Source organism: Canis aureus, chromosome 33 (genome assembly GCF_053574225.1).
Source record: "Canis aureus isolate CA01 chromosome 33, VMU_Caureus_v.1.0, whole genome shotgun sequence".
Lineage (NCBI taxonomy): Eukaryota > Metazoa > Chordata > Mammalia > Carnivora > Canidae > Canis > Canis aureus.
The window spans coordinates 15,486,382-15,513,406 of record NC_135643.1 but is presented as its reverse complement, the minus strand read 5'-3'; the positions used below and the strand labels follow the sequence as shown (position 1 = coordinate 15,513,406).

At 36.2% G+C, this 27,025-nt stretch overlaps 1 pseudogene; it reads right to left on the bottom strand.

The window, feature by feature from the left end:
* Positions 1-22,621: 22,621 nt before the first annotated feature.
* Positions 22,622-23,948, bottom strand: LOC144304141 (G2/mitotic-specific cyclin-B1 pseudogene; annotated as a pseudogene).
* Positions 23,949-27,025: the final 3,077 nt, after the last annotated feature.

Here is a 27,025-nt window from a genome sequence, read left to right as displayed (position 1 = left end):
TCTGGCAAGAAGTTTTTGAAATTTGGGGGAAGAAAATATAGCAAGGGCCTCAGCTTGGGTATATGAGAAATCCATACAGGAATCAATTTGTATAGCGGCTTTTTATTCCAAGGTCTCCAAATGCATATTTGCTTGGGGGACTTAGAAGCCTTGTGAGAAAAGAATTCATACTCCATCTCCCACTCATGGCAATATTGATTGGAACACTTGACAGAATTTAAGTGAATTTTTAAAGAACATTTTCCAAATGGGTGGTAGTAAGTGTCTATCACTACTTTTTATATTGTCTTTAACATTGTAGAAAAAAACCCCCAAATTTGTAAGCATTTTTGCCCTTATAATTTGGTGAAACATTTTCTGTGGCTTAAATATAGATTTCAATTTTCTTCAACATTATACTGTAAAATGTAATGTATTCTTTCTGGCATACAAGGCTTAGTGTCTATTTGTTAAAATCCATCTTTTATTTATACATACAGTATAAATTTTCATATAATAAATGATCTGATTTAGATCTGGCTTCAATCCTAGCTCTGCCATGTAAAGGCTGTATGATTGAGGGCAAGGCATGCAGTCTCCTGAACCTTTATTTCCTCCTGTGTGAAATCTGGTTTCAATAGTAAATACTACATAGGGTTCTAATTAAGATCATATGAGATCATCCACAAAGTTCTCACTTCAGAGTATGGTGCAGTTAGTCGCACTTAGTGTCAGTCTAATTTAGTTATTTTTGTTGATAGTTATAGCATATTGTATTGTAGAAAAATAGCTTATTTTGAGCTCTGTCTTTGGGTAGACAATATGTCAATTTTCCTTCTAGTTTGCTTGTTAAAACTTCATTTCAGGGTGCCTGGGTGGCTCAGTGGTTGAGCATCTGCCCTTGGCTCAGGTTGTGATCCTCGGGTCTTGGGATCAAGTCTCACATCAGACTCCTTGCAGCCTCCTTCTCCTCTGCCTATGTCTCTGCCTCTCTGTGTGTCTCTCATGAATAAACTTAAAAAAAATAAAAACCAACTTCATTTCACTTGACACCATTCTCAAGATGTATATTTCTCATTTTATTGATGTTTTATATATCACTTTACTTCCTTCCTAGATATAAGCTTGAGTTGCTTTCAATTTATAAAAGTTTAATTAATTTTGTCTTTGTCCTGTTACTGCTTCTGTTCTAAGGGTCTAGCTACTTTATCAAAACCTCTGTAACACTTCATCTACATCTCTACTTCTCCAAACATTTGTCTGTAATCAATATTTTTTCCTTTCCTTTTTTTTCTATTCTTCAGTAGAGTTCATATGCCTCCATTATGTGATGGGAATAAGAATACTGTTTTTTATCCCACTTCAATCACCCCTTCCTCACTTTTTGTAATATGATTTATTTCCAAGCAGCCTTTCATCTATTATCACCTAGGGTAACAATAGCACTTAAGGATAAATATTTCTAGAAAAAGAAAAGTACATGATATAGGGAGAGTTTCTATCAGGCAGGGATATAAAGACCTTCCTATAAAAAGAAGACTACCTGGGCTTGAGAGAAAGTGTCTTGCCTTTGTGGCCTTTGTACTTTCCTATTTCCTTTAGGAAAAAAAAAAAAAAAGATTTACCTTCCATACAAAATGAGAGAATATATTTGATGCCCTGACCCTTTGCTTCTCATGCACATGTTTTTCATTCTTGTTAATTCATGTCTATTTCATTTAGCTCTTTTTTGTATTATTGAATTAGATATGGGAAGGGCAAATGCCATTAGAAAAAGAGAAGTATAGAAGATGGGAGAAGTTCTTATCACAAGGGGCAGGAAAGCCCTTCTTCAGACATTGGAAAGAGGAGTCAGGCATGATAAAAGCATGTTACACTGAGAAGGATTCCTTTTGAGTTCCACACCACAAAAGACAGTGAGACCAGGAGCAGTACCTGGTTTGAAAAGAAAAAAACAGAGGAATCTTGCGCGTTGGGCCAAAAGAGGAGAAAAGATTGGATGGCACAGTTAGGGAGTAGATCTCTGGTTCTCCACAGCCAGCATGTGGCAAGCAAAAGTCACAGGTATACAGGAGGTCTTAAGGGCCCATCAGTCCAGAAGTACTGGAGGATAAAAAAGTGGACTGGTGAGCTCACCTTGGAGGCTTATTGCACGGAGGGTAAGAATCATTATTCACAGAGGGCTGCAGGGCTGACTGCTCACACTAGGGGTTAGAGTTTGAGTGGACATTGCAACCCCTCCTCAAGGGCTCTATGGTACAAAATGATTGAAGAAGCAGAGTTTGTAGTGCACAAAGAGGCAGTTGTGCATCCTTCTAAGACTACCTGAAATGGAACCAAAGTTGTACCAGCTATGTAAGTGACACCTCACAGAGCACCAAAGCACCTACATACTTATTCAAAAAAGTGCTTGTATTATGAACCAAAAGTCTTCAAGTAACCTTTATTTTCAGGAATAACAAGACTTATACAAAGTAAAATAAACTGCTTTTGGTTAGGGAATTGAATGATAGCATCTAAATTTTAGCCCATGGGGATTATAATCCTTCTCTTGCATTTTGTTTCCTCGTAGTGTTTTATGTTCACCCTATTTGCATATCTATTTCCATTTTATGACAGTTCTTCTGGATTGTGTGTGTGTGTGTGTGTGTGTGTGTGTGCGTGTGTGTGTCTTTTCAAGGAACCAGCCTTTTTTTCTCCTTTTATATCCTGGAGAGGATATCAAAGGTAAAAACGTTAGGCAGGTTAAATTATATTCAGTGGCATTACTTCTGTGGAGTCTTGAGGTTGTTTCCTTTCCTTTCTACCACAAAAATAATACCAGGTTCTCAATAAATGTTTTTGAATAAATATTTGAGGGACTATATAGAGTTTATTTATTGTTTTTCAAGAGTCTAGCTACTGCTAAAAATATGAGTCACAGGAGAAGATTGATCAAGAAGTGTGACAACAAGTCACAGAGGCATAGTGAGCAGTTTCATTTGGGCTATCACCTAAATTGCATCAAACCAGCAACAGAAAGCCAGCAGACACATTAGACATTTTGCAAGCAGTTGTCTGACAGTCCCTGTTAGGTAAGCTGGACAGGTAGACAAGGCTGTGTGCCCACAAAGTAGTCACAAACAGAGCAGAGAGATCCAGAGAGGTCATCCCGTCTTAGCACAATTTCAAGGGTCTAATAAGGATGCTGAATCTAGCTATAGAAAAAAGTTAGTTGATGCGAACAGTAAGGAAAGGCTTAGTAGTCCAGGCTACCTAAAAATAAAGAAAAAAAATAAGAATGAATCAGTGAGGGATGGGATTGGTAGATATAAACAACTTGTTTTCCATTTTAATATAAGGTAATTTAGTAGGCCTGGGAGAGAATACAACTGCCTATAATTCTACATACGTGTAAAAATATGAATGCATATATACTCATATATATGTGTATATATTATATATGTATATATTATATGTATATATACACATGTATGTATGTATATATACATATAATATATAATGTATAAATATATTTATATGTATAAATATATAGTTTAGGTCAAATTGGACAAAATAAGGTTAATGACCTTATGAGAGCCAGAGTTAGGTATAATTGCAATGTTTCCTACTTATTTGAATAAAATAAATTTTAAAGTAGGTGATTGTAGTACTTATGTTCAGAGCTTTAAATAGACTTATTTTTTTAAATGATGCAATTATTGGCAACAAAAGAATGACAACTGGAGAATGTATTATTCCTATACTGTCATCATTTATTAACCTGCTCTCCTAATCACCATCTCAACATTCTACCACATAATGTAAATATAACAGTTCCCAGGAAATGCATAAAACATGACAACATCTTTAGTATCATTGTTTGTGTTTTGTTGTTGTTCCACTTATATGAAATATCTTTTTTCTAAACTATCTTAAATTGCATTCTCCCTTTGATTTGCTAACAATTATAGGACTTTGGGATGCCTGGGCAGGCTCAGCAGTTGAGTGTCGGCCTTTGGCCCAGGATGTGATCCTGGAGTCCCGGGATTGAGTCCCACATTGGGCTCCTTGGATGGAGCCTGCTTCTCCCTCTGCCTGTGTCTCTGCCTGTCTCTCTCTGTGTCTCTCATGAACAAATAAAGTCTTAAAAAAAAAAAATTATATGACTGTAAGTAAAGGTAGAAGACTCCTCAGATAATATGAGATACAGGTGAGAATTTTAAGTGATTTTTAAATTAATTTCCAATTTAAAACTTTTGAAGCTTTCCCAAACATGTGCTTAAAAGAAGTGAAAGGCCTTCTTCTTTCTGGGATTCTTGTGAGACTCTTTGCAATTTTCACTTTAATTTTGACTGAGAATACCACAATAATGTGATTTTTTTGGAGTATGACCTTTACAGTTTCAACTAAAAACTAGAGCAGAGGGTATCGCAATCAAATGAAATAAAAAGCTAACCTAAAACTATCATTTTTAAGAATATTTTGCTCAGGATAAAGTTTGGGTGAGGGACTTTTTTTGAAATGAGATTATGCATTCCTTTTTTTCTTGAAGTGTACAATCATCTAGCCAAGCAGGGAGATACCAAGGAGTTATATATCTTCCCTTCTCTTTCCCTTGCTCTCATTTCTAGAAGTATAGCAGATAATGCTGCAGCTACCAAATGAAGTAAAGGGAGTCTTCTGAACCCAGTGCGTCCCCACTGCTTCCTATGTATCAGTTCAGTCATTTCCAAGGCAGGGTAGATGCTCTTAAAAAAAAAAAAAAAAAGATTAAATGACAGTAGAGCAACTGTCAACTTCCATATAATCAGGTTCAATGAATCACACACAAAACAGCTCTCTTACTTTTCTCTTTTCATTGTTACCAAAACTCCTTCAGATTTCTTTCTGTAGTATCTTACCACTTGAGCATTGCATTTTAGTCATTCTTCCATCAGCACCGTCATTCATAATCAATAACGATTAAAGCTCAATATCCACTTCACATCGTGCTGAGTGGTAGATTATATATGTAGAGAAGGGGGCAAGAGACAGTCATTTGGTCAAAGAGCGTACTTTTTAAAGCTTAAAGTAGAAAGTCAAGGGCAAATAATCACAAAATAACTTGTTTTTACTATATTTGCTGTATTTTTCCCCCAAAGTAATGATGACAGTTGTTTTACTATGCTATATAAAACGTAATTAATAGCTATCTATTGTTTTTTTTTAAGATTTTTATTCATTTATTTGGGAGAGAGAGAGAGTGTATAGGAAGAGTGGAAGGGGCAGAGGGAGAGGGAGAAACAGACTCCCCACCAAGCAGAGAGCCTGCTGCTCCCTGCTGATCGGGGCTCAATCCCAGGACCCTGGGATCATGATGTGAGCTCGAGGCAGATGCTTAACTGACTGAGCCACCCAGATGCCCCACTATCTATTAGTTTTCAAAGTACAGTTGACTTATAAACATGGGTTTGAACCATGGGGGTCCTCACTTATACATGAGGCATTTTATTGTTGTTGTTGTTGTGTTTTTTTGGTCTTTTTTTTTTTTTTAATAAATGCAGTGGAGTACTATCTATAAATGTATTTTCTCTTCCTTACAGTTTTCTTGATAACATTTTGTTTTCCTTAGCTTACTTTAAGCATATAGCATGCAATACATGTAACATGCAAAATATGTGTTGATCAACTGTTTGTGCTATCAGTATGGCTTCCAGTCAACTGTAGGCTACTTAGTTGTTTTCAGGATGTTAAAAGTTATAGGTGGATTTTCAAGTGTGTGGGAAGCAGTGCCCCTAATCCATGTGTTGTTCAAAGGTTAATTGTAATTGGAATTCACTTTTTTTTCAGTAAAATCTATTAGTATGTATTCATTCCCTTGGACTACTCGGCTCATGTATTTTATAATAAATACTAATACATAGAGATAGTTAATTGCCTCATTTATCTCCATTTGTTTATATATGTTATTTACATGCTTTAGATCTTTCATGCTCACAAAAACCCTCAGGAGTTTACAGATGGATACAGCTGAAGTTCATAAATCTTAAGGTAACTTGCCCAAGGGCTCACAGCTTATAAGTGTTAGAACTGGGATTACAATCACAGCAACTAGAATCCACAGCAACTAGTATGGGTCAACCATGACAATACAAAACCTATTAATTAAATGACCTTTCCTTGGTTAAAGCAAAGCTTTTTTTTTCCTCCAAGAAATTGTGAGTAAATGATTCTTTAAAAATAGGTAGATATGGCAGATTCTTGTGACTTCGTTTGAAAATGTTCTTTCTTCAATATATATTTAATATATATTTTTGTATAAGAACTGTGTTATATATATTAAATATGATATATTTATAATACGTATTTCTTATATATTGAAACCTAGAATTATTTTATTTTTATTTATTTGACAGAGAGAGAGAGAGCAGAAGCAGGTGGAGCAGCAGGCAGAGGGAGAGGGAGAAGCAGGCTCAATGAAGGGCTTGATGAGGGGTTTGATCCAGGACCTTGGGATCATGACCTGAGCTGAAGGCAGACACTCAGCCAATTGAGCCACCTAAGTGCCCTGAAACCTAGAATTATTAAGTGATTTTCTCAAAATTAGAATATTTACCATTACCTGATTTAAGACAAGAAAAGAGGTGTCAGAATCTTAGTTCACTTCTTTTGGTAGTACCTTGGACCACATTGTAAATAGTTTCTGTTAAGAAGAAGAAAACTTTACAAATGAAGTGCTACAGTGATTAGAGTTCATATGGTTATTTTCTTCCTTTTCCATATCCCTCTCCCTTTCTCTCCTCCTTTTCTTCCTCTTCTCCTTCTCTTCTTGCTTCTCTTTCTCATTTTAATCTTTGTCTTCTTCCTTCTAACCTATAGTTTGTGAGATAGAGAAATGTTAATGAGAGGAGAAATCCAGAGACCCTAAATAAACTGCCCAATGAACCCACTAAAATAGGATGTGATTTACATCCAAATACTACAAAGTTTTATTTTTAAAGATTGATTATTTATTGATTGATTGATTGATTGATTGATTGAGAGATAGAGCAATCAAGTGGGGGGAGGGACAGAGGACGAGATTCTCAAGCAGACTTTGTGCTGAGCACAAGCCTAACTCAGGCTGGATCTCACAACCCTGGGATCAATGACCTGAGCTGAAATCATGAGTTCACTGCTTATATGACTGTGCCACCCAGGTACTCCCAAGGTTTTATTTTTTAAGAATACAAAATAAGACATTAAATAAATTACAACAGGAGGGGCTCCTGAATGGCTCAGTTGGTTAAGTATCTGCCTTCAGCTCAAGTCATGATCCCAGGGTCCTGGGATGGAGCCCCACACTGGGCTCCCTGCTCAGTGGTGAGCCTGCTTCTCCCTCTCCCTCTGCCCCCTTGGGCTTCCCGCTTTTCCCCTGCTTGTGTGCTCTCTCTCTCAAATAAATAATAAACAAAATCTTTTTTTTAATTACAACAGGATTAGAATTGATCACTTGCTCACCTTGGATTAACATGTTTATGCCTTTTCATTCACTAAGAAAAAACGCTTTTAAATGCTTTAAAATTACCAATTTTCTTGGATTGATTGAGTTGTAAAATGTGATTATTCCCTCTTAGAGGAGAGTTATTTCTCTTGATTGGAGTAGAATGTTCAGCGTGAGGCTCAAGATCTTCAGAAAACAATTCTTATATCCTAATCCATATGTCTCAAGTGAAAACACATACGCAATGTCTATCAATTCCTCTATTCCAACTTGATAGCTTCCAGTTACCAAAGTACTTGGTGCATGGCTCCTGGGTGGTAGGAAAAGCTTAACAAATCTTAATTCTATACAGAGAATGCCAACAAGTAGTTATAACTCTAGTTGAGTTACCAATGACTTTCCTTTTGTGGAGGCCAAGAAAATAAAAGCCATTCCACCCCAAGTTTAGCGTTAGCACAAGTACAGCCATCTCAGGCCCCTGTGAATAAGAGCTGAACTTTACAAGAAAAACCACAGAATGCCCTTGACAGAGAGTCCCATATCAGAATGAGCACAGAGCTTTAATGCCCTCGACAGAAAGTCCCATATCAGGATGAAAACAGAGCTCAGAATGCCCTTGACAGAGACAGAAAGTCTCGTATTGGAATGAAAACAGAGCTTAAGAAATTCCTCCACCCCTTCTGAAAATCCCCTAGACCAACCCATAAAAACCCAGCTGTAACCCCCCTTGGGGTCCAAGTCCCTGCTCCGCTGTGTTGGGTATACTTGGACCCAAGCTCAAGCTTGTTAATAAACCCTCATGTACTTGCATCGGTGTCCTCCTTGTTGGTTTTCTCGGATTCGCAATCTTGGGCACAACACCTTTCAGGATTGTTTCTTTTTTATCTCTGCATAGAAAAGTAAGCAACAATTATAAAATTGATTTGCTTATCTTGGATTTGTATTTTATGGAAAGGACAACATTTGAGATACAATTTTTGTGTAGATTTTCTTGAAGCACATAATTTTCTCCAATATTTTAAACTTTTCAATATCCTTTCAACAAGGAATCTCATCATAATTTAGATGAGTCTCAGAGGTATGAAATTCACAAAAACCAATCGACTTAAAAAGGGCTTTAATTTACTTCAGCCTTACAGTAACATGGATCATCTTATCATTGTGAACCTTCCCTCGTTTCTATACAAACATATAAGCTTAATAACTTATGAAACTAATCATTTCATTTATCTAAAGCAAAAACTTGCTAAAGGTAGAAAAAAGGATAAAAATCTCAATTAGATTTGAAAAGCAAAGTCTATTATTTAATTAATTGAATTTTTAAAGTACTTAACACAACCTATTTTTTATTCTCACCAATATATGAACATACTTTTAATAATTTAATTATACAATTAAAACCTTTTAATGCTTTTTATTTAAAATTAAAAATAGAGGCTCAAATTACGATAAACCTGAAATCAGTGTAATCCTTTTTAAAACTTTCAAGGCAGGATGTCATTTATATGTTCAAATTTATTTTTTATCTGTAATACTTTTAGGCAAGTTAACTTTTGTCTCTTTAAAAAAAGTTAAAATTTAAACACTGATGATGTTTTCTTTAAGTAAATAATTCCTGTTCATTGGCTGCCGGAGGAAACAATAGGGGGGATGAGTTGTGTTGTTACTTTAATATAAAAATATATACATAATAGTGAAAGTCTCTCCATTTCCAACCACTCATTCTCCTTGAGTAAATGTTAATAGCAGTTTGTTATGTATCTTTCTAGACATATATCTTTCAAAATTAAACATTAACATGTACATTTAACCATTGATAAGACACTATAATTTCTGCTCCGAAACAGGCATATTTTCTTTAATTGTTTTGATAGCTGTCTCCTTCACAACGTGCCCCAAGTTTGAATTCCAACTAGACTGCTTAATAGTTTTATGATTAAGGTAAGTTCCTTTGTCTCTCTAGACTTTGATTTCCTCATTTGTAAATGGGATAATAATTGCTGAGGAGAATCAATCAACCTGGGATGAGTTAGGGAAACTTATACTCTATAAGTAGAGTTACTATGCATCCTTGCTTTTCCTATTATCCCCAATTATTAATAGTGCCCCTTTTCACTCTCAGAAATGTTCTGGTTTGAATGTTAAATGATATAGCCATACTTACAGGGTTGTTGAGAGGATTGAATAGGATAATGTCTGGTGTATTGTAAGAGTTCTATGTATTGAACCTATGATAAATTATATATATAGGGTTAAATCAACATATACATAAATCGCTTTAATGTTTTTACCTTCATTTACATATTTGACTATTAAAAACAAATTAGATATATGTAGATACATCTACACAATATATATCTGACATATATCTGACACAAAGTCAGAATTATTTCAGATCCAATAGATTTTAAAATTGGAACACATACGACAGGATCAAAACCAACTCTATGGTATGATTAAAATAGATTTCATAATACTTATTGAACAAATTTCATTATCTAATTAAAATATTGCAATATATGAACAGAAGCCATTATTGAACTGACATGCAATGATTGCACTTTCCATTTTGTCTATATGTCTTATATAAAAAAAGAAGGAATCTTTATTAGTTTACATCTCTTCATTAAAAAGTAATTTTGGTCTTCTGCAAATTTAATGTGTTTTTATTTAAATGAAAACACAATGGACAGATAATGCCAGTATTCAGGAATTAAAGTACCCATTTGGGGGGAAAAAAAGGCATTAAACAAGCAAAAATGAAAGCCACAAAGGGGGAAAGTGTAATAATTAAAATTTTTCTTGGTCTGCAAGAAGTGCCTTTATTGTTTGTACCTTACAAATAGGAGGAATGAAGGGGAGACTGGGGAGGAGCGAGAATCCTCAGATGAGTGACATACACCTTCCCTCCCCCTAGAAGGACCCCACACCCGCCCAAATCAAACCTCACCTCACCTTAGGAGATATTTCTGTGTGCAGAAGGTTAGGCGGGGAGATGAAAACCACAGAAAGGAATTCTAAACACTTTCAGATATGGGGAAGAGTAGGGGAGGGAGGAGACGGTGGGGGAAAGAAAAGGGCAGCAAATGGACCCCGGCTGTGTCCGCCAACTAGGCCAGCACCTGTCATCCTGTGGCCAGGGAGGGGGTCCAAGACCACCACACTCTGGAGAACGAAACATGCTCGCCCTAGCACATGCACACCCAGCACGCATGCACACACAGGCTCCACGTGCATCGGCGTCCCAGACGCACAGGGACCCCCACGGACACACACAACGTTCAGGGTACACACACGGACGCACAGCACTGCCACATGTTTGCCCCAAGGCTGCAGAACGCAGGACCTGGGGAGAGGGAGGGAACGAGGTGGCCTGGAGCTTCACTTCTCAGAGGCCCTCCTCAGGGCCGGGGACCCCCACTCCCAACTCCTCCACGACTCAGGCCGCGGGCCCACACTGTCTGGGTGTGAACTCTGCACCGGCCGAGGCTGGCACCCTTCGCTGCACACGCAGAGGGGCGGCGGGCGGGCGGGCTGCGAGGCCAGCAACACGTCTGGCCGACTGGAGGGGAGCCCTGGCAAGGTCCCGGGCTGCAGCACGGTGAGCCGAGCCCCCAGAAGTTTCCCCGGCTTCATCCTCAGGGTCAGGAAGGCGGCGTGGGGGAAGCGGGCCTCGAAGTGCCCACGCCCTGGCCCTGCCGCGTGGCCGGAACCAGCGCTGTCCCCATCCCGCCCCGTCGCGCAGCTTCCAAACACTCTCACCTGTTGCCGGACACTGTTGCTTCTCTCCTGTTGCTTTTCGCCCAGGTCGCTCCGAGCATCAGGACAGCACGGAAGGCAGCGCCCCGGCGCCCCCTGAGCACCTGCTGCCTGCAGGTGGGTGTGAGGCGGGTGCCCAGCGCCCCCTTGGCCGCCCCCCGCGACGCGCGTTGAGCTAATCGGGGCCGTCTCCAGCAGCTTGGAGGCCAGGTAACTCTTGCAGGCATCCAGAGGTACAGTTCTTTTTTCTTTTTTTTTCTTTTTTTAAAGATTTTATTTATTTATTCATGAGAGACAAAGACAGAGGCAGAAGGAGAAGCAGGCTCCCTGTAGGGACTCAATCCCAGGACCCCAGGGCATCACCACCTGAGCCGAAGGCAGACGCTCAACCACTGAGCCACCCAGGTGTCCCCAGACGTACGCTTCTTGTAAATTAGAAGTACTGATCATGCGAAACCAGGTAACATTCAAAAGTAGACTTTTAAATTAGTAAATTAATAGACTACATAAAGGACTAGAGAAATTGTCACAGCAAATGCATGAAACTTGTTTTGAATTTGTCTAATAGAAATAAACATTCAAGAAATGATGATTAATGATTTTGTAAAGCACCCAATGAGGGATGTATTGAAGGAATAGGTCATGCTTTGTAGCTTTTGGAAAAAGGAGAGACTATTCTGAGCTGACTTCTTCATTAACATTCAAATAAAGTGGAATAGGATTGTAGCAAGAAGAGCAAAGGCAAGATAATAAAAATGAAGACAAGTGATTCAGCTTAGATTGGTAGGTTAAACATGTAAAATTTAGAAAAACAAAAGTAATAACTTTGCTGTGTTTGGCACAGGAGTGAACAATACTTCAGGGTAACTAAACATTTAAATATTAACCAATAGTTTATTTTTTATTATTATTATTATTATTTTTTAACCAATAGTTTAACCAAAAAATCTTATTTAACTCTATTGGGAAGGCAAGGAATTGGAGAAAGATGAAGTAGAGATATAAAGGAATTAAATTCTCAACTGTCAAAACATGAATTCATTGGATACTATTTAAGATCAAAAATCAAAACAGTAGTATAAACATGTTGGTAAATATCAGAAGAATGTAGGTGGTAGTCAATTTAAAAGATAGGAAAATAAGGCAGGGACTGCTATGTTTCATTTTAAGCATATTATTGCTCCTGATTATTATTTTATTCATATTTTATAAAAGGGAAGTATAATATAAAAAAGGAAAGCCAAGTAGAATTCTAAATAGTTAGTACTTAGATTTTTCTGCAGTAAAATTTTAGTTAAGAAACTCAGGTGAGGGACACCTGGGTGGCTCAGAGGTTTATTAGCTCCTGAGTTCAGCCCGGGGTGTGATCCTAGAGTCTTAGGATCGAGTCCCATATTGGGCTTCCTGCTTCTGGAGCCTGCTTCTCCGTCTGAGTGTGTCTCTGCGTGTCTTTTTCTGTGTCTCTCATGAATAAATAAATAAAATCTTAGAAAAAAGATTGCAAACAAACAAAAAAAAAAAAAAGAAAGAAAGAAAGAAACTCAGGTGAAATTGAACCTGGGAAAAACACTGGATCCAGATTCGTTATACATCCTGAATATTAGGATTGAGAGTTTATTTCACAGGTAAAAAAATAGTAATAAAAAATTTGTTATATTAAATATGTTTTAAAAGAAATTTCTCAAAGTCACAAAATACTTTAGTCATTGGTCTAAATTCATAACGTATTCCATTACTTCAGCAGTAGCAAACAAATCAGTTTTTATGTTTCTTATAAAAATAACTCTTTTTATTAAATTTATGTTACAGATTTGAGTATCTAGAGCTTTGGAGTTTATTTTATATAATGGTTCCTTGTTTCATATAAGTTTTCATCATCAAAGTTAAAGTTTTGTAAGATCGAAGTATTTCTAGGTCACAGTAATAAGCAGAATGAAACACATCTGGTACAGGACAGTTTTTCCAGATATAATAGTTCAGAGTCAGACAATCTACAACCATAACTGCCCAATGAGAGATTTATCCACTTAGATAGAAGAGCTAATGTGGTGACCTGCATCAAATCAATCTGTATGTCAGATCCTTTCCATCACAGTAATGAAACATTAAAATAATATACTGCAAGTTACTGTATGTGACTTCTAACCTTTGCATTATTATCCAGGATTAAAACGTAATCATCATTATCCTCCTACTTATCCTTAAGTCTCTCTTCTAATGTCCTTTGCTGCCAAACAATTTTCAAATTTGTTGTTTAGTCAGCTTCTTTATAACTTTGAATGTCCCACTTCATCTTATAACTGTCATTAAGGTGTGATTTCTGCCCTGATAGGAATGGGGTCTGTCAAGTTAGTATGCAAGGTCTTAAAAGAAAAGAAATTTTGATGGTCTCTCATGGACATTCTGCATAGAGAATTTGAAGGCATAGGTAATGTCTCAAATATTTCTGCTGTTTAATTTTATTTATAATTTATATTCCATATTCAGAACCCCTCCCTCATAATTTTTGAATCACTATCTTATTCTTCAAATGTTAATGTGCTTTAAGGGTCAGAAATAATTTTAGTGATTTACCTTCTAAAATGCTGTTATTTCATGTAGTTTCTTAGATAGACTCTGTTCTTTGTCCTCCTCAATTTTGCGGTTCTAGTTTAGATTTTCATGCATTATTTATACTAGATCAAGTTGCCAGGACAATTCCATTAGTAATTAGAAAGAAAAAACAATTATTTTGTATATGAACTTGTTTTGAATTTCCTTTTGAAGATTGCAAAACACTTTTAGTTCTTAAATCCTTACCATATTTCTGGAGTTAGATGGAAATTTGTTATTAGTACTTTACAAATTCAGTCACTGAAGTACAGAAAAAAAACAGTAAGTTGCTCAAGGCTTTGACGTTCCAAGTAGTATTTAGGGCTCATGTCTTTATATATCTCAATGAATCCACAGAACCCCAGCTAATCATTGAATTATTGAGAAAATTATAACTTATAATGCCAACTTATTATTGGGAATCTCTGAAAATAAAAAGGGTTACAGATTTCTAGATAGTTTCTTTTTGAAACTGAATTCTAAAAGGGAACTGACTCAGTTTCTACTCAGAGATACAGAGATCTAGAAAGATTATCATTCTTAAGCTTTTCAGCAACAAAAAAGCGAAAGGAACAGGAAATTCACAACTTTTTTTGACCTGTCAGAGTGTGGAGGTGCAGAGCACAAAATCTTTTTTCTTTTTTAAAGATTTTATTTATTTATTCATGAGAGACACAGAGAGAGGCAGAGACCTAGGCAGAGGGAGAAACAGGCTGGCTCGCTGTGGGGACCCTGATGTGGGACTCGATTGCAGGACCCTGGGATGACTCTCAGGACCCTGGGATCATGACCTCAGCCAAAGGCGGATGCTCAACCACTGAGCCACCCAGGTGCCCATGCAGGGCACAAAATCTAAAGACAGACAGTCATTTGCAGGTATGAGACAAAAACAAACCACTTGCTTAATTGAACAAACTGTTCCTGGACTCCTATTAAAAAAAGAAAAGGTAGGATGCTTGCCAAATTGCTGGATACCAGATATGCACAAACTCCATCTAATACAAAAAGACAGGGAAAGACTAGGGAAATTGCAACATGGGAAAAGAGAACAAAAGCAGAGGACACAGAAGAGCACAGAAACCAATGTTGGAGTAGGAAGGAACTCTGAGACCTTTCTCCCTTATTTCCAAGGAAAAAGAGCTTTCATCTGTTGGATAAGGACAAGTTGTCACCTTTAGACACTGGTGAAAATGCATTGATTGTAGCTGAGGAAAAGGAATAGGCGATGAACCTTCTAACATGGGAAGTTAATGCTGGCTCAAAGCTGCACTGGAAGGGAGAGGGATGTTGAGGAAATTGCAACCTGGAGACTCAGAGATAGACCTTCTTAATATTTAAAATTAATTATGGGCACCTGGGTGGCTCAGTGGTTGAGCATCTGCCTTTGGCTCAAGTTGTGATCCCAGAGTCCTGGGATGGAGTCCCACATCAGGCTCCCTGTGGGGAGCCTGCTTCTCCCTCTGCCTACGTCTCTGCCTCTCTCTGTGTCTCTCATGAATAAATAAATAAAATCTTAAAAAATAAATAAAATTAATCAGAATGATATAGACTGTTTCTACCCCCACGACCAAATGAAAAGTGTTGAATAAATGAAGAGATACTTGCAGGAAACAGACCATCTTTGAGGTGTAGCACAAAGAGAAAGCCTAAAGCTCAAGTGGAACAGATATTAGGGGGAAAAATTTGGCAAATTAACTCCTACACTAAACAAAATAATCCCTGAAGGAATTTGAAGCCTATGGTTTACTGAAATTAACCATAGCAACAACAAATTTAAAACCCATTCAATTCCTGGTTAGATTAACTCAACTCCATCCACTGAAGGCCAAGCAGAAGGAAAAGCATTACCATTAAATGACATAAAAACTCTGTTACAATGATAAAGAGTTTGAGGTTCTACCCTACTTGTAGGCCAACAAGTTAGCCTGTCAAAGTTCATGAACACTGGCAGAAGATACAAGATTTCTGGTCTGAGCAAGGGTAATCTTTTCAACACATGGTGATTATAGAATTGGATATCCATATGCAAAACAAACAACATCCTGTAAACATGCTTTATACTTTCCAAAATATTAACTTCAAATGAATATCTGTGTGACTTTCAGTTTGGCAAATAGCTTTCAGATATGATAGCCCCCCAAAAAATTCATAACAGAAAAAAATGATAAACTGCATTATATTCAAATTAAAGACATTCTTGTTATAAAAGACACTTGATATATAGAGCAACTGGAACTTTCATACATTTATGGTGGAATTATACAACTACTCTGAGAAAATAGTTTGTCTATTTCTTATAAAATAGTTTGGCTGTTTCTGACCCTATAATCCAGCAATTTTACTCCTTGCTGTTTGCCCAGGTGAATTAAAAATTACTCCATACAAAAACTTGTAAAAAAATATTTGTAGCAGCTTTATGGATGATCACTAAAAACTGGGGAAAAAAAAAAAAACAGAAAAAAACTCTGAAGTGTTTAAACAAATTAACAGACCAATGGTACCACTCTATACAGTGGAATGCTACTTAGCAACAAAAAAGAATGGATTGTTTTAAACAACATGAATGAATCTTAAATGCATTTTGGTAAATGAAGGAAATAGGCCTTCAAGGCTTGATATTTTGTGATGTTTTCATTTCACTATGAAAAGGCTAAATTAAAGGGATGTATTATTGATTTCCAGAATTTGGGGTAAGAAGAGCACAGGGTAATTTTTGGGGTAATGGAATTGTTTTGTATTGTTGTTGATAAATACAGAACTCAATGAGTTTGTCAAGCCTATAGAACTGTACAAAAAGGTGAGTGAATTTTACTCTATGCAAATAAAAAAATCTACCAAAATATAGAGGAAATGCAAGGAGGAATGTAGACTGTGACAAAGGAATCTAACATTATTTCATATAAAGAACATAACAAATTATGGGGGTGGGAAAGAAAGAATCTTATCTAAGTAGCTTTATAAAATAGTGTTTTGATTGGATGTGCAAGCTAGAAACAAAAATAATGGTATACAAACTCTAACTCATAAAGCTACTTCTCATAAGGGCATGGGTTAGAAATCTTGAAACTACTTTATATCTATATTTGAATGAGTAAACAAATATATTATAGATAAGGAATATTGCTAGAGATAGAAGTAAAAAATAAGCAAAGAGTAAATAGAAAAAAAAAAAAAACACCCCTGTGGTCCTGAGGCAGATCAGAAGTATTAGTATGGGAAAAAAATTATATATATATATATATATATATTCATATATATGTGTGTGTGTATGTGTGTGTGCAAGCATACACACACGTGTATGTATAAATATATGTACATGTTGGGGATTCAGGGGTTTGTATGCATACATGTATTTCCTAGCTCTGTTTTCTGAATGAGCCTACACATAATGACATTCCAGTCCCAATCAGTGAACATATTGCCAGAGGCTGATTTCTAAATAACATTCTACAATAAAGGACCCAGGGCTTCTTAGAAAAGTGGTGGATTTTAAGGATGATACAAGGAAAATATGTTATTTCTGGAACATTTGTAGTCCTAGAAAGTACGGGAATTTCAATGAAAGAAAGAATGGGATCTGTTAAAAAGACACAGGAACCCATCTGAAAGAGCACCAGTGTTCAAAGCTGGAATGATTAGATCAGTGAAGATATAATGGTAATATTTAATTGAAACAAAAAAATAAAAGAAATACTTGTATGTCTAAACTAATGACCAAAACAAATGATGTAATGGTGAAGGGCCAGCTCTTCCTTACAGATTTCCAATTACTGAATTTAGAAAGAACAAGGGAAGTAGAAAAGGTCATTAGAATACCACAGTGATAATCACTATAGACATTAAACACCAGCAGTGGAAATTAAGGAGAAACAATATATATTTAAGGAGAAATGGGATATGAGCATTGTCTCAAAATATTTCCCCAAATAAATATTATTTAAGAAAATGCAATTGTAACTGTACTAGGTAGACATCTGGCAGATACCACCTTCACCAGGTAATAAGACATATTATCCGCATGCATACCTGATATTCATGAAGCGGTGAGGATACCTCATTGATGTGGTGTTCTTTCTCCAAATCCATAATATCAAAAAACATCCAAAACCCCAAATTTGGGAGCATTCTATAAAATACCTGAGCAAAGCTTTTTAAAAGTGCCAAGGTCGGGGCACCTGGGTGGCTCAGCGGTTGAGCATCTGCCTTTGGTTCAGGTCGCAATCCCAGAATCCTGGGATTCAGTCCAGCATGGGGCTTCCCGCAGGGAGCCTGCTTCTCCCCCTGCCTATGTCTCTGCCTCTGTTTCTCTGTCTCTCCATGAATAAATAAATAAAAGATCTTAAAAAAAAAAGTGCTAAGGTCATAAAAAGCAAGAAAAGACTTAGGAACAGTCACATAATGGAGCAGAGTGAAAAGACAAAGCAAAGTAATGCAGCATAGGATCCTAGATTGGATTTGTGAACAGAAAAGAAATGTCATTGAAAAACTAGTAGAAATCCGAATAAACTCTGTAGTTACTAGTATTGCACCAATGTTAGTTTCTTACTATTAATAACTTCATTATGGTTATGTAACCTATTAATATAGGGTGAGCTGGGAGAAGGGAATATGGAAATCTCCTTACAATTTTTACAACTCTTCTTTAAGTTTAAAATCACTTCAAAATAAAAAGTTAAAATATTAAGTTTCTCAGTGCTGAATTTACTTTCAAATGAGAATCTTTCAGAATCTGCTGTATGCTCTTCTGCACAAGGCACTCTGTATTAAACATGATAAGACCATAATGTTCTGCAGTTAAAGGACCATGCATTTAAGATAAATATTTAAGTCTATGCAATATTTTGTTAAATTTTAGATTATAATAGCATACTTCATGCAACTCAAACCATGTCTTTGTTGACTATATCATTTCAAGTTGATCTGGATATATAACTTCTTTTTTTTCCCAAAGTTTTTATTTAAATTCCAGTTAGTTAAGTGTTATGATAGTTTCAGATGTACAATATATTTATTCAACACAAATACCTGGTGCTCATAACAATAAATGCCCTCCTTAATCCCTATCACCTATTTAACCCATGCCCCAAACCACCTCTCTTCTGGTAACCATCAGTTTGTATTCTATAGTTAAGAATCTGTTTATTGGTTTTCCTCTCTTTTTCCATATTATGTTCATTTGTTTTGTTTCTTAAGTTCCACATAGGAGTGAAATCTTGTGGTATTTGTCTTTCTCTGACTGATTTATTTCACTTAGTATAATATTCTCTAGTTCTATCCACGTTGTTGCAATGGCAGGACTTCATTCTTTGTTTATGGTCTCTTTGAATTGGTATTTTTGTATCCTTTGGATAAATACCTAGTAGTGCAATTGCTGGATCATAGTATAGTTCTATTTTTAACTTTTTGAGGAAACTCTATACTTACCAATTTGCATTCCCATCAAAAGTGTAAGAGGTTCCCCCTTCTCCCCATTTTTTCCTTTGGATATTCTTTCCTGCTTTGTTGAAGTTTAGTTGACCATATAGTTAGGGGTACATTTCTGGATTCTTTATTCTGTTCCATTGATCTATGTGTCTGTTTTTGTTGCCAGTACCATACTGCCTTGATGAGTACAGTGTTGTAGTATAGTTTGAAGTCTGGAATTGTGATGCCTCCAGCTTTGCTTTTCTTTTTTGGGATCACTTTGGCAGTTTGGGGGTCTTTTCTTCCATAAAAATTTTAGTTTTGTTTGTTGTAGGTCTGTGAGAAATACTGGTGTTATTTTGATAGGGATTGTATTGAATGTGTAGATTGCTTTGGGAAGTATAGACATTTTAACAATATTTGTTCTTCCAATTCATGAGCATGGAATGAATGCTTTTCTACTTCTTTGTGTTTTCCTCAATTTCTTTCATAAGTGTCCTGTAGTTTTCAGAGTATATTATAGCTTCTTAAGAATGTATCATGACTACTATCCACTTTAAACATCAAGGCTCGCTGAAGTCAAAGAACATTGGATTTGAAGTCAACAACTGAAGTTTTATTCCTACTTTGCTGCTGATATGAACTGTCACATGATTTTGCTTTAATGAGTTTCAAATTAATACTGAGTTGTAAACTTTTTTTTTTAATTGAAGGGGATTGCAATGATCTTTCTTGGTCACTAAAGATTTATAAAAAATAAAAAGTATTTTCCCAATTATTATATAAGATTTCTGAAAATATGCAAAACCTATAAATATAGAAAAAAAATCACCATGTATTTATTTATCTTTGTTCTCATGCCTATGTTTACATTATAGGAACCACCCTACATAAATGACTTTATTACTTACTTTTTTCCATTAATATTGCAACAGAAAAATTTCCTGTTATCACAAGATTTTTGCAAGCAAATTTTAATTGCTATATAATAAATACTAGTACAATGACACATGCATATATGTGCACTGTTGACCCTTGAACAACAAGGTCATTGGGCATACTGATCCCCCACTCAGTCAAAAATCCTTGTATAACTTTTGACTTCCCAAAACCTTAAGTACTAATGTCTTACTGTTGACTAGAAGCCTTACTGATAATGTAAGCAGTCAATTAACACATATTTTGTTTTTTTTATTTTATTTTTTATTTTTTTAAAATTTTTATTTATTTATTCATGAGAGACAGAGAGAAGCAGAGACACAGGCAGAGAGAAAAGCAGGCTCCATGCAGGAAGCCTGATGTGGGACTTGATCCCAAGACTCCAGGATCATGCCCTGAGCTGAAGGCAGACACTCAACCACTGAGCCACCCAGGCATTCCCCATATTTTGTATGCTATATGCATTATATACTGTATTCCTACAATAAAGTAAGTTAGAGAAAATAAAATGATACAAAGGAAATCATAAGGAAGAGAAAATACAATTATAGTACTGTACTGTATTTATAATAAAAACTGTATATAAGTATACCTGCATGGTTCAAACCTGTGTTGTTCATGGGTCAACTGTATATATCTATAACCTCTGAATATTTGAGTGTTTTCAAGCTTTTTCTTATTCTAAGCAATCCCTCAGTGAACCTGTATATATTTTTCTGTAGTTGGGTTATTATTTTCTATTTGGAATTAATTAATCAAAGGGTGTTACAGATGAGTTTCTCCAGAAAGTTGGCTTTGAGACAGACTGGTATTTAGGAAATACCCCTGTGGGGCAGCAAAGGGAAGGGTATAAAGTGGAGGGAGAAGCTGGGTTGTGGTATATTTTTAAAGTAATTTCAGGAAAATTAATATCAAACTCTGAAATTGAGATGGCCCTTCAGAGTTGTCCTGAGTTGGGGTGAGGGGCCATGCCTTTATATGAGAGAATAAACTAGTTATAGATACAAGTGCCCAAAGGAAGAGAATGAGACTAGGCAGCAAGTTTTCTTCAACAGTTAGTCTTAAAGAGGATTGTTTCCTGGCAGCACTTTTTTTCCTGAGGGACATACTATACCACAGGGTTCACCATAAGGGTAGTCACAAGTTTCAGAGTTTTTTTATACCTTCCAGTAAGTAGTTCTCCAAAACTATTGTACAATTGCAATGAGCACTGCTGTATTAATTAACAGCTATAAGTTGCCTTAAAATAATTCACATACATTTCTTAATCTGTTTAGTTTGTCTATGGAATTTCATGTAAGTATTTTAAAATATTACCTTTTTTTATATACTCACTTTTATTTGCATTTTATGAAATTTTTAAATGTACTTTCTTTTTTTTTTAAAGTAGTCAACAAAAATTTATTCAACTAGCCATCAGAATTACAGATTACAACAGCCAACAAGATAGATAATTTTTTGCCAAATTCACAGAAATTGAAGATCATTACCTTCAGTTCTGGCAAAGACGCAGAGAAATCCAGCGCTTTTTGTACATTGCTGAGGACACTGAAAAGTCATTTGGCAGTACCTGCCAAAACTTAGAACATACATAACCAGGAGAAGCCAGTGTACAGAAAGGAAAGTGTGTTATTTAATGAAAAATACTTTTGTCTGTAGGAGCAAAGAGGAAAAGCAATGTGAAGGTCACCAGAAGAATGGTGGAATACACTGCAGTATATCCGTATGATGGAATGTAATGCCCAAATCCAAGCAAGGCCTATCTATGTTAAAATAAATTGTTTTTATAGAGAATGATCCCGTTTCTTAGAAATTCCTATAACAATTTAGATGCATGTCTGTGTTTATAGAAGGCATGAAGGATACATCCCAAACTGTTGGTACTTTCTGATGGATGGGATTGAGCTTGTAGGAGAGGGGGGTAAGGAGTAAATTAACTTTTTAAGATACTTTTGTATGTTTTGAGGATCCACTTTTATTTGATCAATAAAATGAAAAAGTAAAGTAGGATTAGAATATAGAGTTCTTATTTTTCCAAGTGAAAAAATTGATACTAGCTACAATTGATAATTTAAGAAATAGTGGTAGAAGTAAAAACTACCTAAGAGTGATGGCAGCAACTCAGAAGAAACAGAAAACGGGGGTCTAGGGGTTAAGTGGAAGACTTTTAAGCAGAACGAGGCTGCATATTCTCCATGCTTGGGCTTATGAGCAGTATGCCCTACAGAAGGGCTTTAAATACCTTCATGACCATAGTAATCCATATTAAGAAAGCAAAGCCAGATACGTAAAACAGCCACCACACAAATAACAATTATGTATGTGATAAATTGAAAAGCACTTCTTATACTCCCCATCAGACCTTTAACACAACTTTTAGGTTATCCTCAAGTAGAAAAGTAGCCACATTCAAATAAGTTAAGGTATAAGTAGTTAAAAAGGACCACAAGCTTTATTAAAAGTAAGTAAAGGTAACATAATATATACAAATGGCACATGGTGCCAATTTTATTTGCAGATATTACAATACTCCAATGCATGTTTACAAGTTACACCTTTGCCACAGCCTTGGTTAAATCTTGAACTCCTGCAGAATTTAGCTGTGTCAGAGTGCTGATCTTAGCATGCTTAGAGATCGCATACTTGTTCTTGATAGTCATGTGCTTTGTAAGTCCACGATTCGCCATGACTATATTCTTAGCCAGGTGTTGCATAACATTTAGAAGGGATTCTTCAGTGTATGACAGATAATGCTGTAGAGTTGGTGTCCATTCACCGTTATCGAGAATTTTCAGCGCTAAGCAGAAAGCTCCTGCTGCAATCTGAGAAGGAGGAAAGTGCACCATATCGTAGTCCAACATAGATATATGTTCCATCAGGTATTCGGCCAAAGTATGTTGCTCAACATCAACTTCTCCAATCTTAGGTGCTCTCCGAAGGAAATGCAGGGGTAGAGGGCGGCCCAGACCAAAATTTAAAGATCTTAGAATCTTCATTTCCATCTGTCTGATTTGGTGTTTAGTGTGTTTTCAGTCACAAAGGCAAAGTCACCAATTTCTGGAGGGTACATTTCCTCATATTTGCTTGCAATAAACATGGCAGTGACACCAACCAGCTGCAGCATCTTCTTGGGCACACAGTTATTCTGCATGAACCGATCAATAATGGAAAGAGTCATGTACATGGTCTCCTGCAGTAACCTGAATTTCATCTGAACCTGTACTAGCCAGTCAATTAGGATGGCTCTCATGTTTCCAGTGACTTCACGACCCAGTAGGTGTTTTGGTTTGACTGCTTGTTCTTCCTCAAGTTGTCTCAGATAAGCATAAATATCTTTCACATATTCACTACAAAGGTTTGGATCAGCTCCATCTTCTGCACCTACATCGTTCCCTGCAAGAATTACATCAGAGAAAGCCTGACACAGATATTCTTCTGCAGAGGCACATCCAGATGTTTCCATTGGGCTTGGAGAGGGAGTATCAACCAAAATAGGCTCGGGAGAAAGTTTTTCTTCTTTAACCAGCTCAGGTTCTGGCTCTGGTTCCAGCATAGGTACAGGGACAGGCTCAGGTGCCTTCACCAGAGGCTTTGGTATTTTTTTAGCAATGACTTTTCCAGGAACCAAAGTTTTTGCTTCCTTTTTCAGAGGCAGTTTGGCCTGTGGTTGTTCACTGACTTTGTTACCAATATCTCCCAGAGCAGTTCTTGGCCTCAGGCCGGGCTTGGAGGCTGCAGTAGAGGACAGAGGCACCCACTTTGCCCCTGCCATACCGATCTTCGCCTTATTTTCAACATTTACTTTTGTGTTCCTGGTGACCCGGAGCGCCATGGGGAGAGGAGAGCGCGGGAGCCACTGACGAGCCAGAGCTGAGGCCTATGGGTCAACAGCCATTCCTCCGCAAGTACTAAATATGCTTTCTTATCCCAAAATTAGAAAAAAATATCTTACTATATCTTTACTACTTTATAGTTTATTTCCATATATAATCTCACAGAAATTTATTCTTGTATGTAATATAACATAGGAAATATATCTTGTTTCCAAACAGGTAGCCATTTCATGAATAACCAAACCTTTCCATATTGATTTGAAATGTCACCTTTATTACATAGTAAATTCTCATATACACATATTCTCTATGCTTTGCATTGATCTATTTGCCTATTCCTCCATCAGTACCACACTTTCCATTAATAAAGATTTATGGTGCAAGTCTCTCTACATTCTTCTTCTTTTTTTCTCATTATTTTCTCAGCTACTTCACACATTTAATCTTTGAGATGAAATTTAGAATCAGTATGTCAAGTTATAAAACAACCACAAACAAAAAAAGCAAACAAATCAAAAAGAGATTTTGGATGGATTTTCATTCAATTTATGTATTAATTTGGAAAGAATTGGCATCTTTACAGTACTGAGTCTTTTCCTTCAAGGACATGATATCCATTTCATTTACTCAGGTCTTCTTTTATTTTGTCATGGAATTTTTCGGCTGATTTGGTATTCAGCTCATGCATAGATGAGAAATAGAATAACATATCTGTATAAACTGATTCTAGAAAGAGTTTGTGTCAGGATGACCTAGAATGTTGGCAGTCTGTTTCTGTCTAAATGTCCAAACTATAACATCTGTACCTTTAAATGTTTATATAAACTTTAGTCACCCCCAAAGTATAATCCTTCTTCACTTGCTTTGTTTGTTCTTAGATTTAGTATTATTTTGCGTAATAATTTTTGTATACAGCAGTATTTTGGAATCTCTTAATTCAAGAGCATTCACTGATTTAATTAAACTCAAAAAGCATAATAGGTTACTTGAATCCAAGGTTTCTTTTCTATAACAGTGTTCTTGGAGTTTTCTTATTCACAAAGGTAATTTTTAAACTATTATCCCTCAAATCTCTTCTGTTTCAAATTTAGGATAGATATGATTCCCAAAATAAAGTTTAATGTTCAGTTCTGTTTCCTTTTAATAATTTATATTTTATTCTAATATTAAATTATTTACTGTATTTTATGATTACACCATCAATAGGTTTCTTGTGAAAATTTTGGAGAATATAAACAAGCTCTTACCTCAAAATAAATTTGCTAATAATAGCAAACTTGAGAAGCCATTCTTTACAGATTGGAGTATTTCTCTATCATTCTTATATACACATGAATAAGGAGTTATTTTTGTGCCTTTAATAGTTTTTTTCACCTAAAGGTATATTACAAACTTTTCTATGACACTATTTTTAGACATGATCTTTTAAATTGATACATAGTATTCTACCCTATATTGTCATCTTTTATTGAGCTAGTCCACTAGATGTGGCTATTAGGTTGTTTTCAATCTTGTTTCTCATAAACAATGCTGGATATGTTCAGATGTTTATTTCATTAGTATCACTTCCTAACATTGAAATTACCAAAAAGAGAATATGGTCATTTTGTGCTTTGGATGTATATTGCCAAACTGTTCGCTGGGAATTTGGTATCTGTTTACAGTTTCATGTATATATATTTGAACTCTCATTATGTCCCAGACTCTTTTGTAGCAATAGAAACATAACAGTCAATGAAACAAACACATCTAGGACATCTTGGACATCTTGGAGCCTGCATTCTAGGAAGGAGAAGGAAACAATCAGATAAATAAGATTCATATATACCCACATTATATAATTGCTATGGACTGAATTGTCTACTCTCCCCAAATTCAAAGTTTTAATTCTCAATGTCTGTATTTGGAAAAAGGGCTCTTTGGAAATAATTAAGGTTAAATAAAATCATTAGAAAGGGATCATGACAAAACATGAGAGACTCCTAACTCCGGGAAACAAACAAGGGGTAGTGGAAGGGTAGGTGAGCGGGGGGATGGGGTGACTGGGTGACGGACACTATGGGGGGCACTTGATCGGATGAATGCTGGGTGTATACTATATGTTGGCAAATTGAACTCCAATAAAAAATATACAAAAAAATTTTTAAAAAGCAAAAAAAAAAAAAAAAAAAGAAAGAAAAGAAAAGAAAGGGGTCATGATCTGACTGGATTGGTGGCCTGATAGGATGAAGAGAGAGTTATCTCTTTCTCCTTGTGTTCACACTGAGCAAAGTCCATGTGAGTGCACAGTGAGAAGGAAGCAGCTATCTGTCTGCAAGCCAGGAAGAGGAATCTTACCAGAACTTGACCATGTTGACATCCTGATCTCAGACTTCCAGCCTCCAGAACAAATTATCATACATTGGGTGTATTAAACACCTGACATTTTCTCACAATTGTGGAGACTAGAAGTCTGAGATCAAAGTGTCAGCATGGTCAGATTCTGGTGAAAGCCCTCTTATTGGCTTGTAGTCAGCCACCTTCCTCTGTGTTTGCATGTCCTTTCTTTAATGCATTTAATGCATGCACATAGAGTGAGCTCTTCTTTTTATAGAACCCATCATCAGGGCCTTATCCTCATGATGTCATCTAAACCTAATTATCTCTCAAAGGCTCCTCTTCAAACATAATGACATTGGGGTTTTGGAAAGAAAAATAAAAAAACAAATGTTTGTATATGTTATATTTGAGATGCTTATTTGACATTTAAGTAGGAATGTGGGTTGGATATATAAGTCTGGGAATTAGTGAAGAGGTAGAAGCTGGAAGTCTTCAGAATATAGAGCGCAAACTGTGACACTGAATGATCACTAATGGAGAGAATTAGGGTAGAAAGGGTAAAATATCCCAGTGATTGAGCTCTGGTCCACCTTTATATTTCTAGTATGGAGAATTGAGGAGGAACAGGCACGGAGTAGGAAAGAAAGGCCAGCGTGATGGTAGGAGTGAATCCAATGAATGAAAGATCTTGGAAGCAAGTGAAAAAAAAGTGTTCCAAAGAGAAATGGCCAAATGCTGCTTGATAGAGCAAATTCAA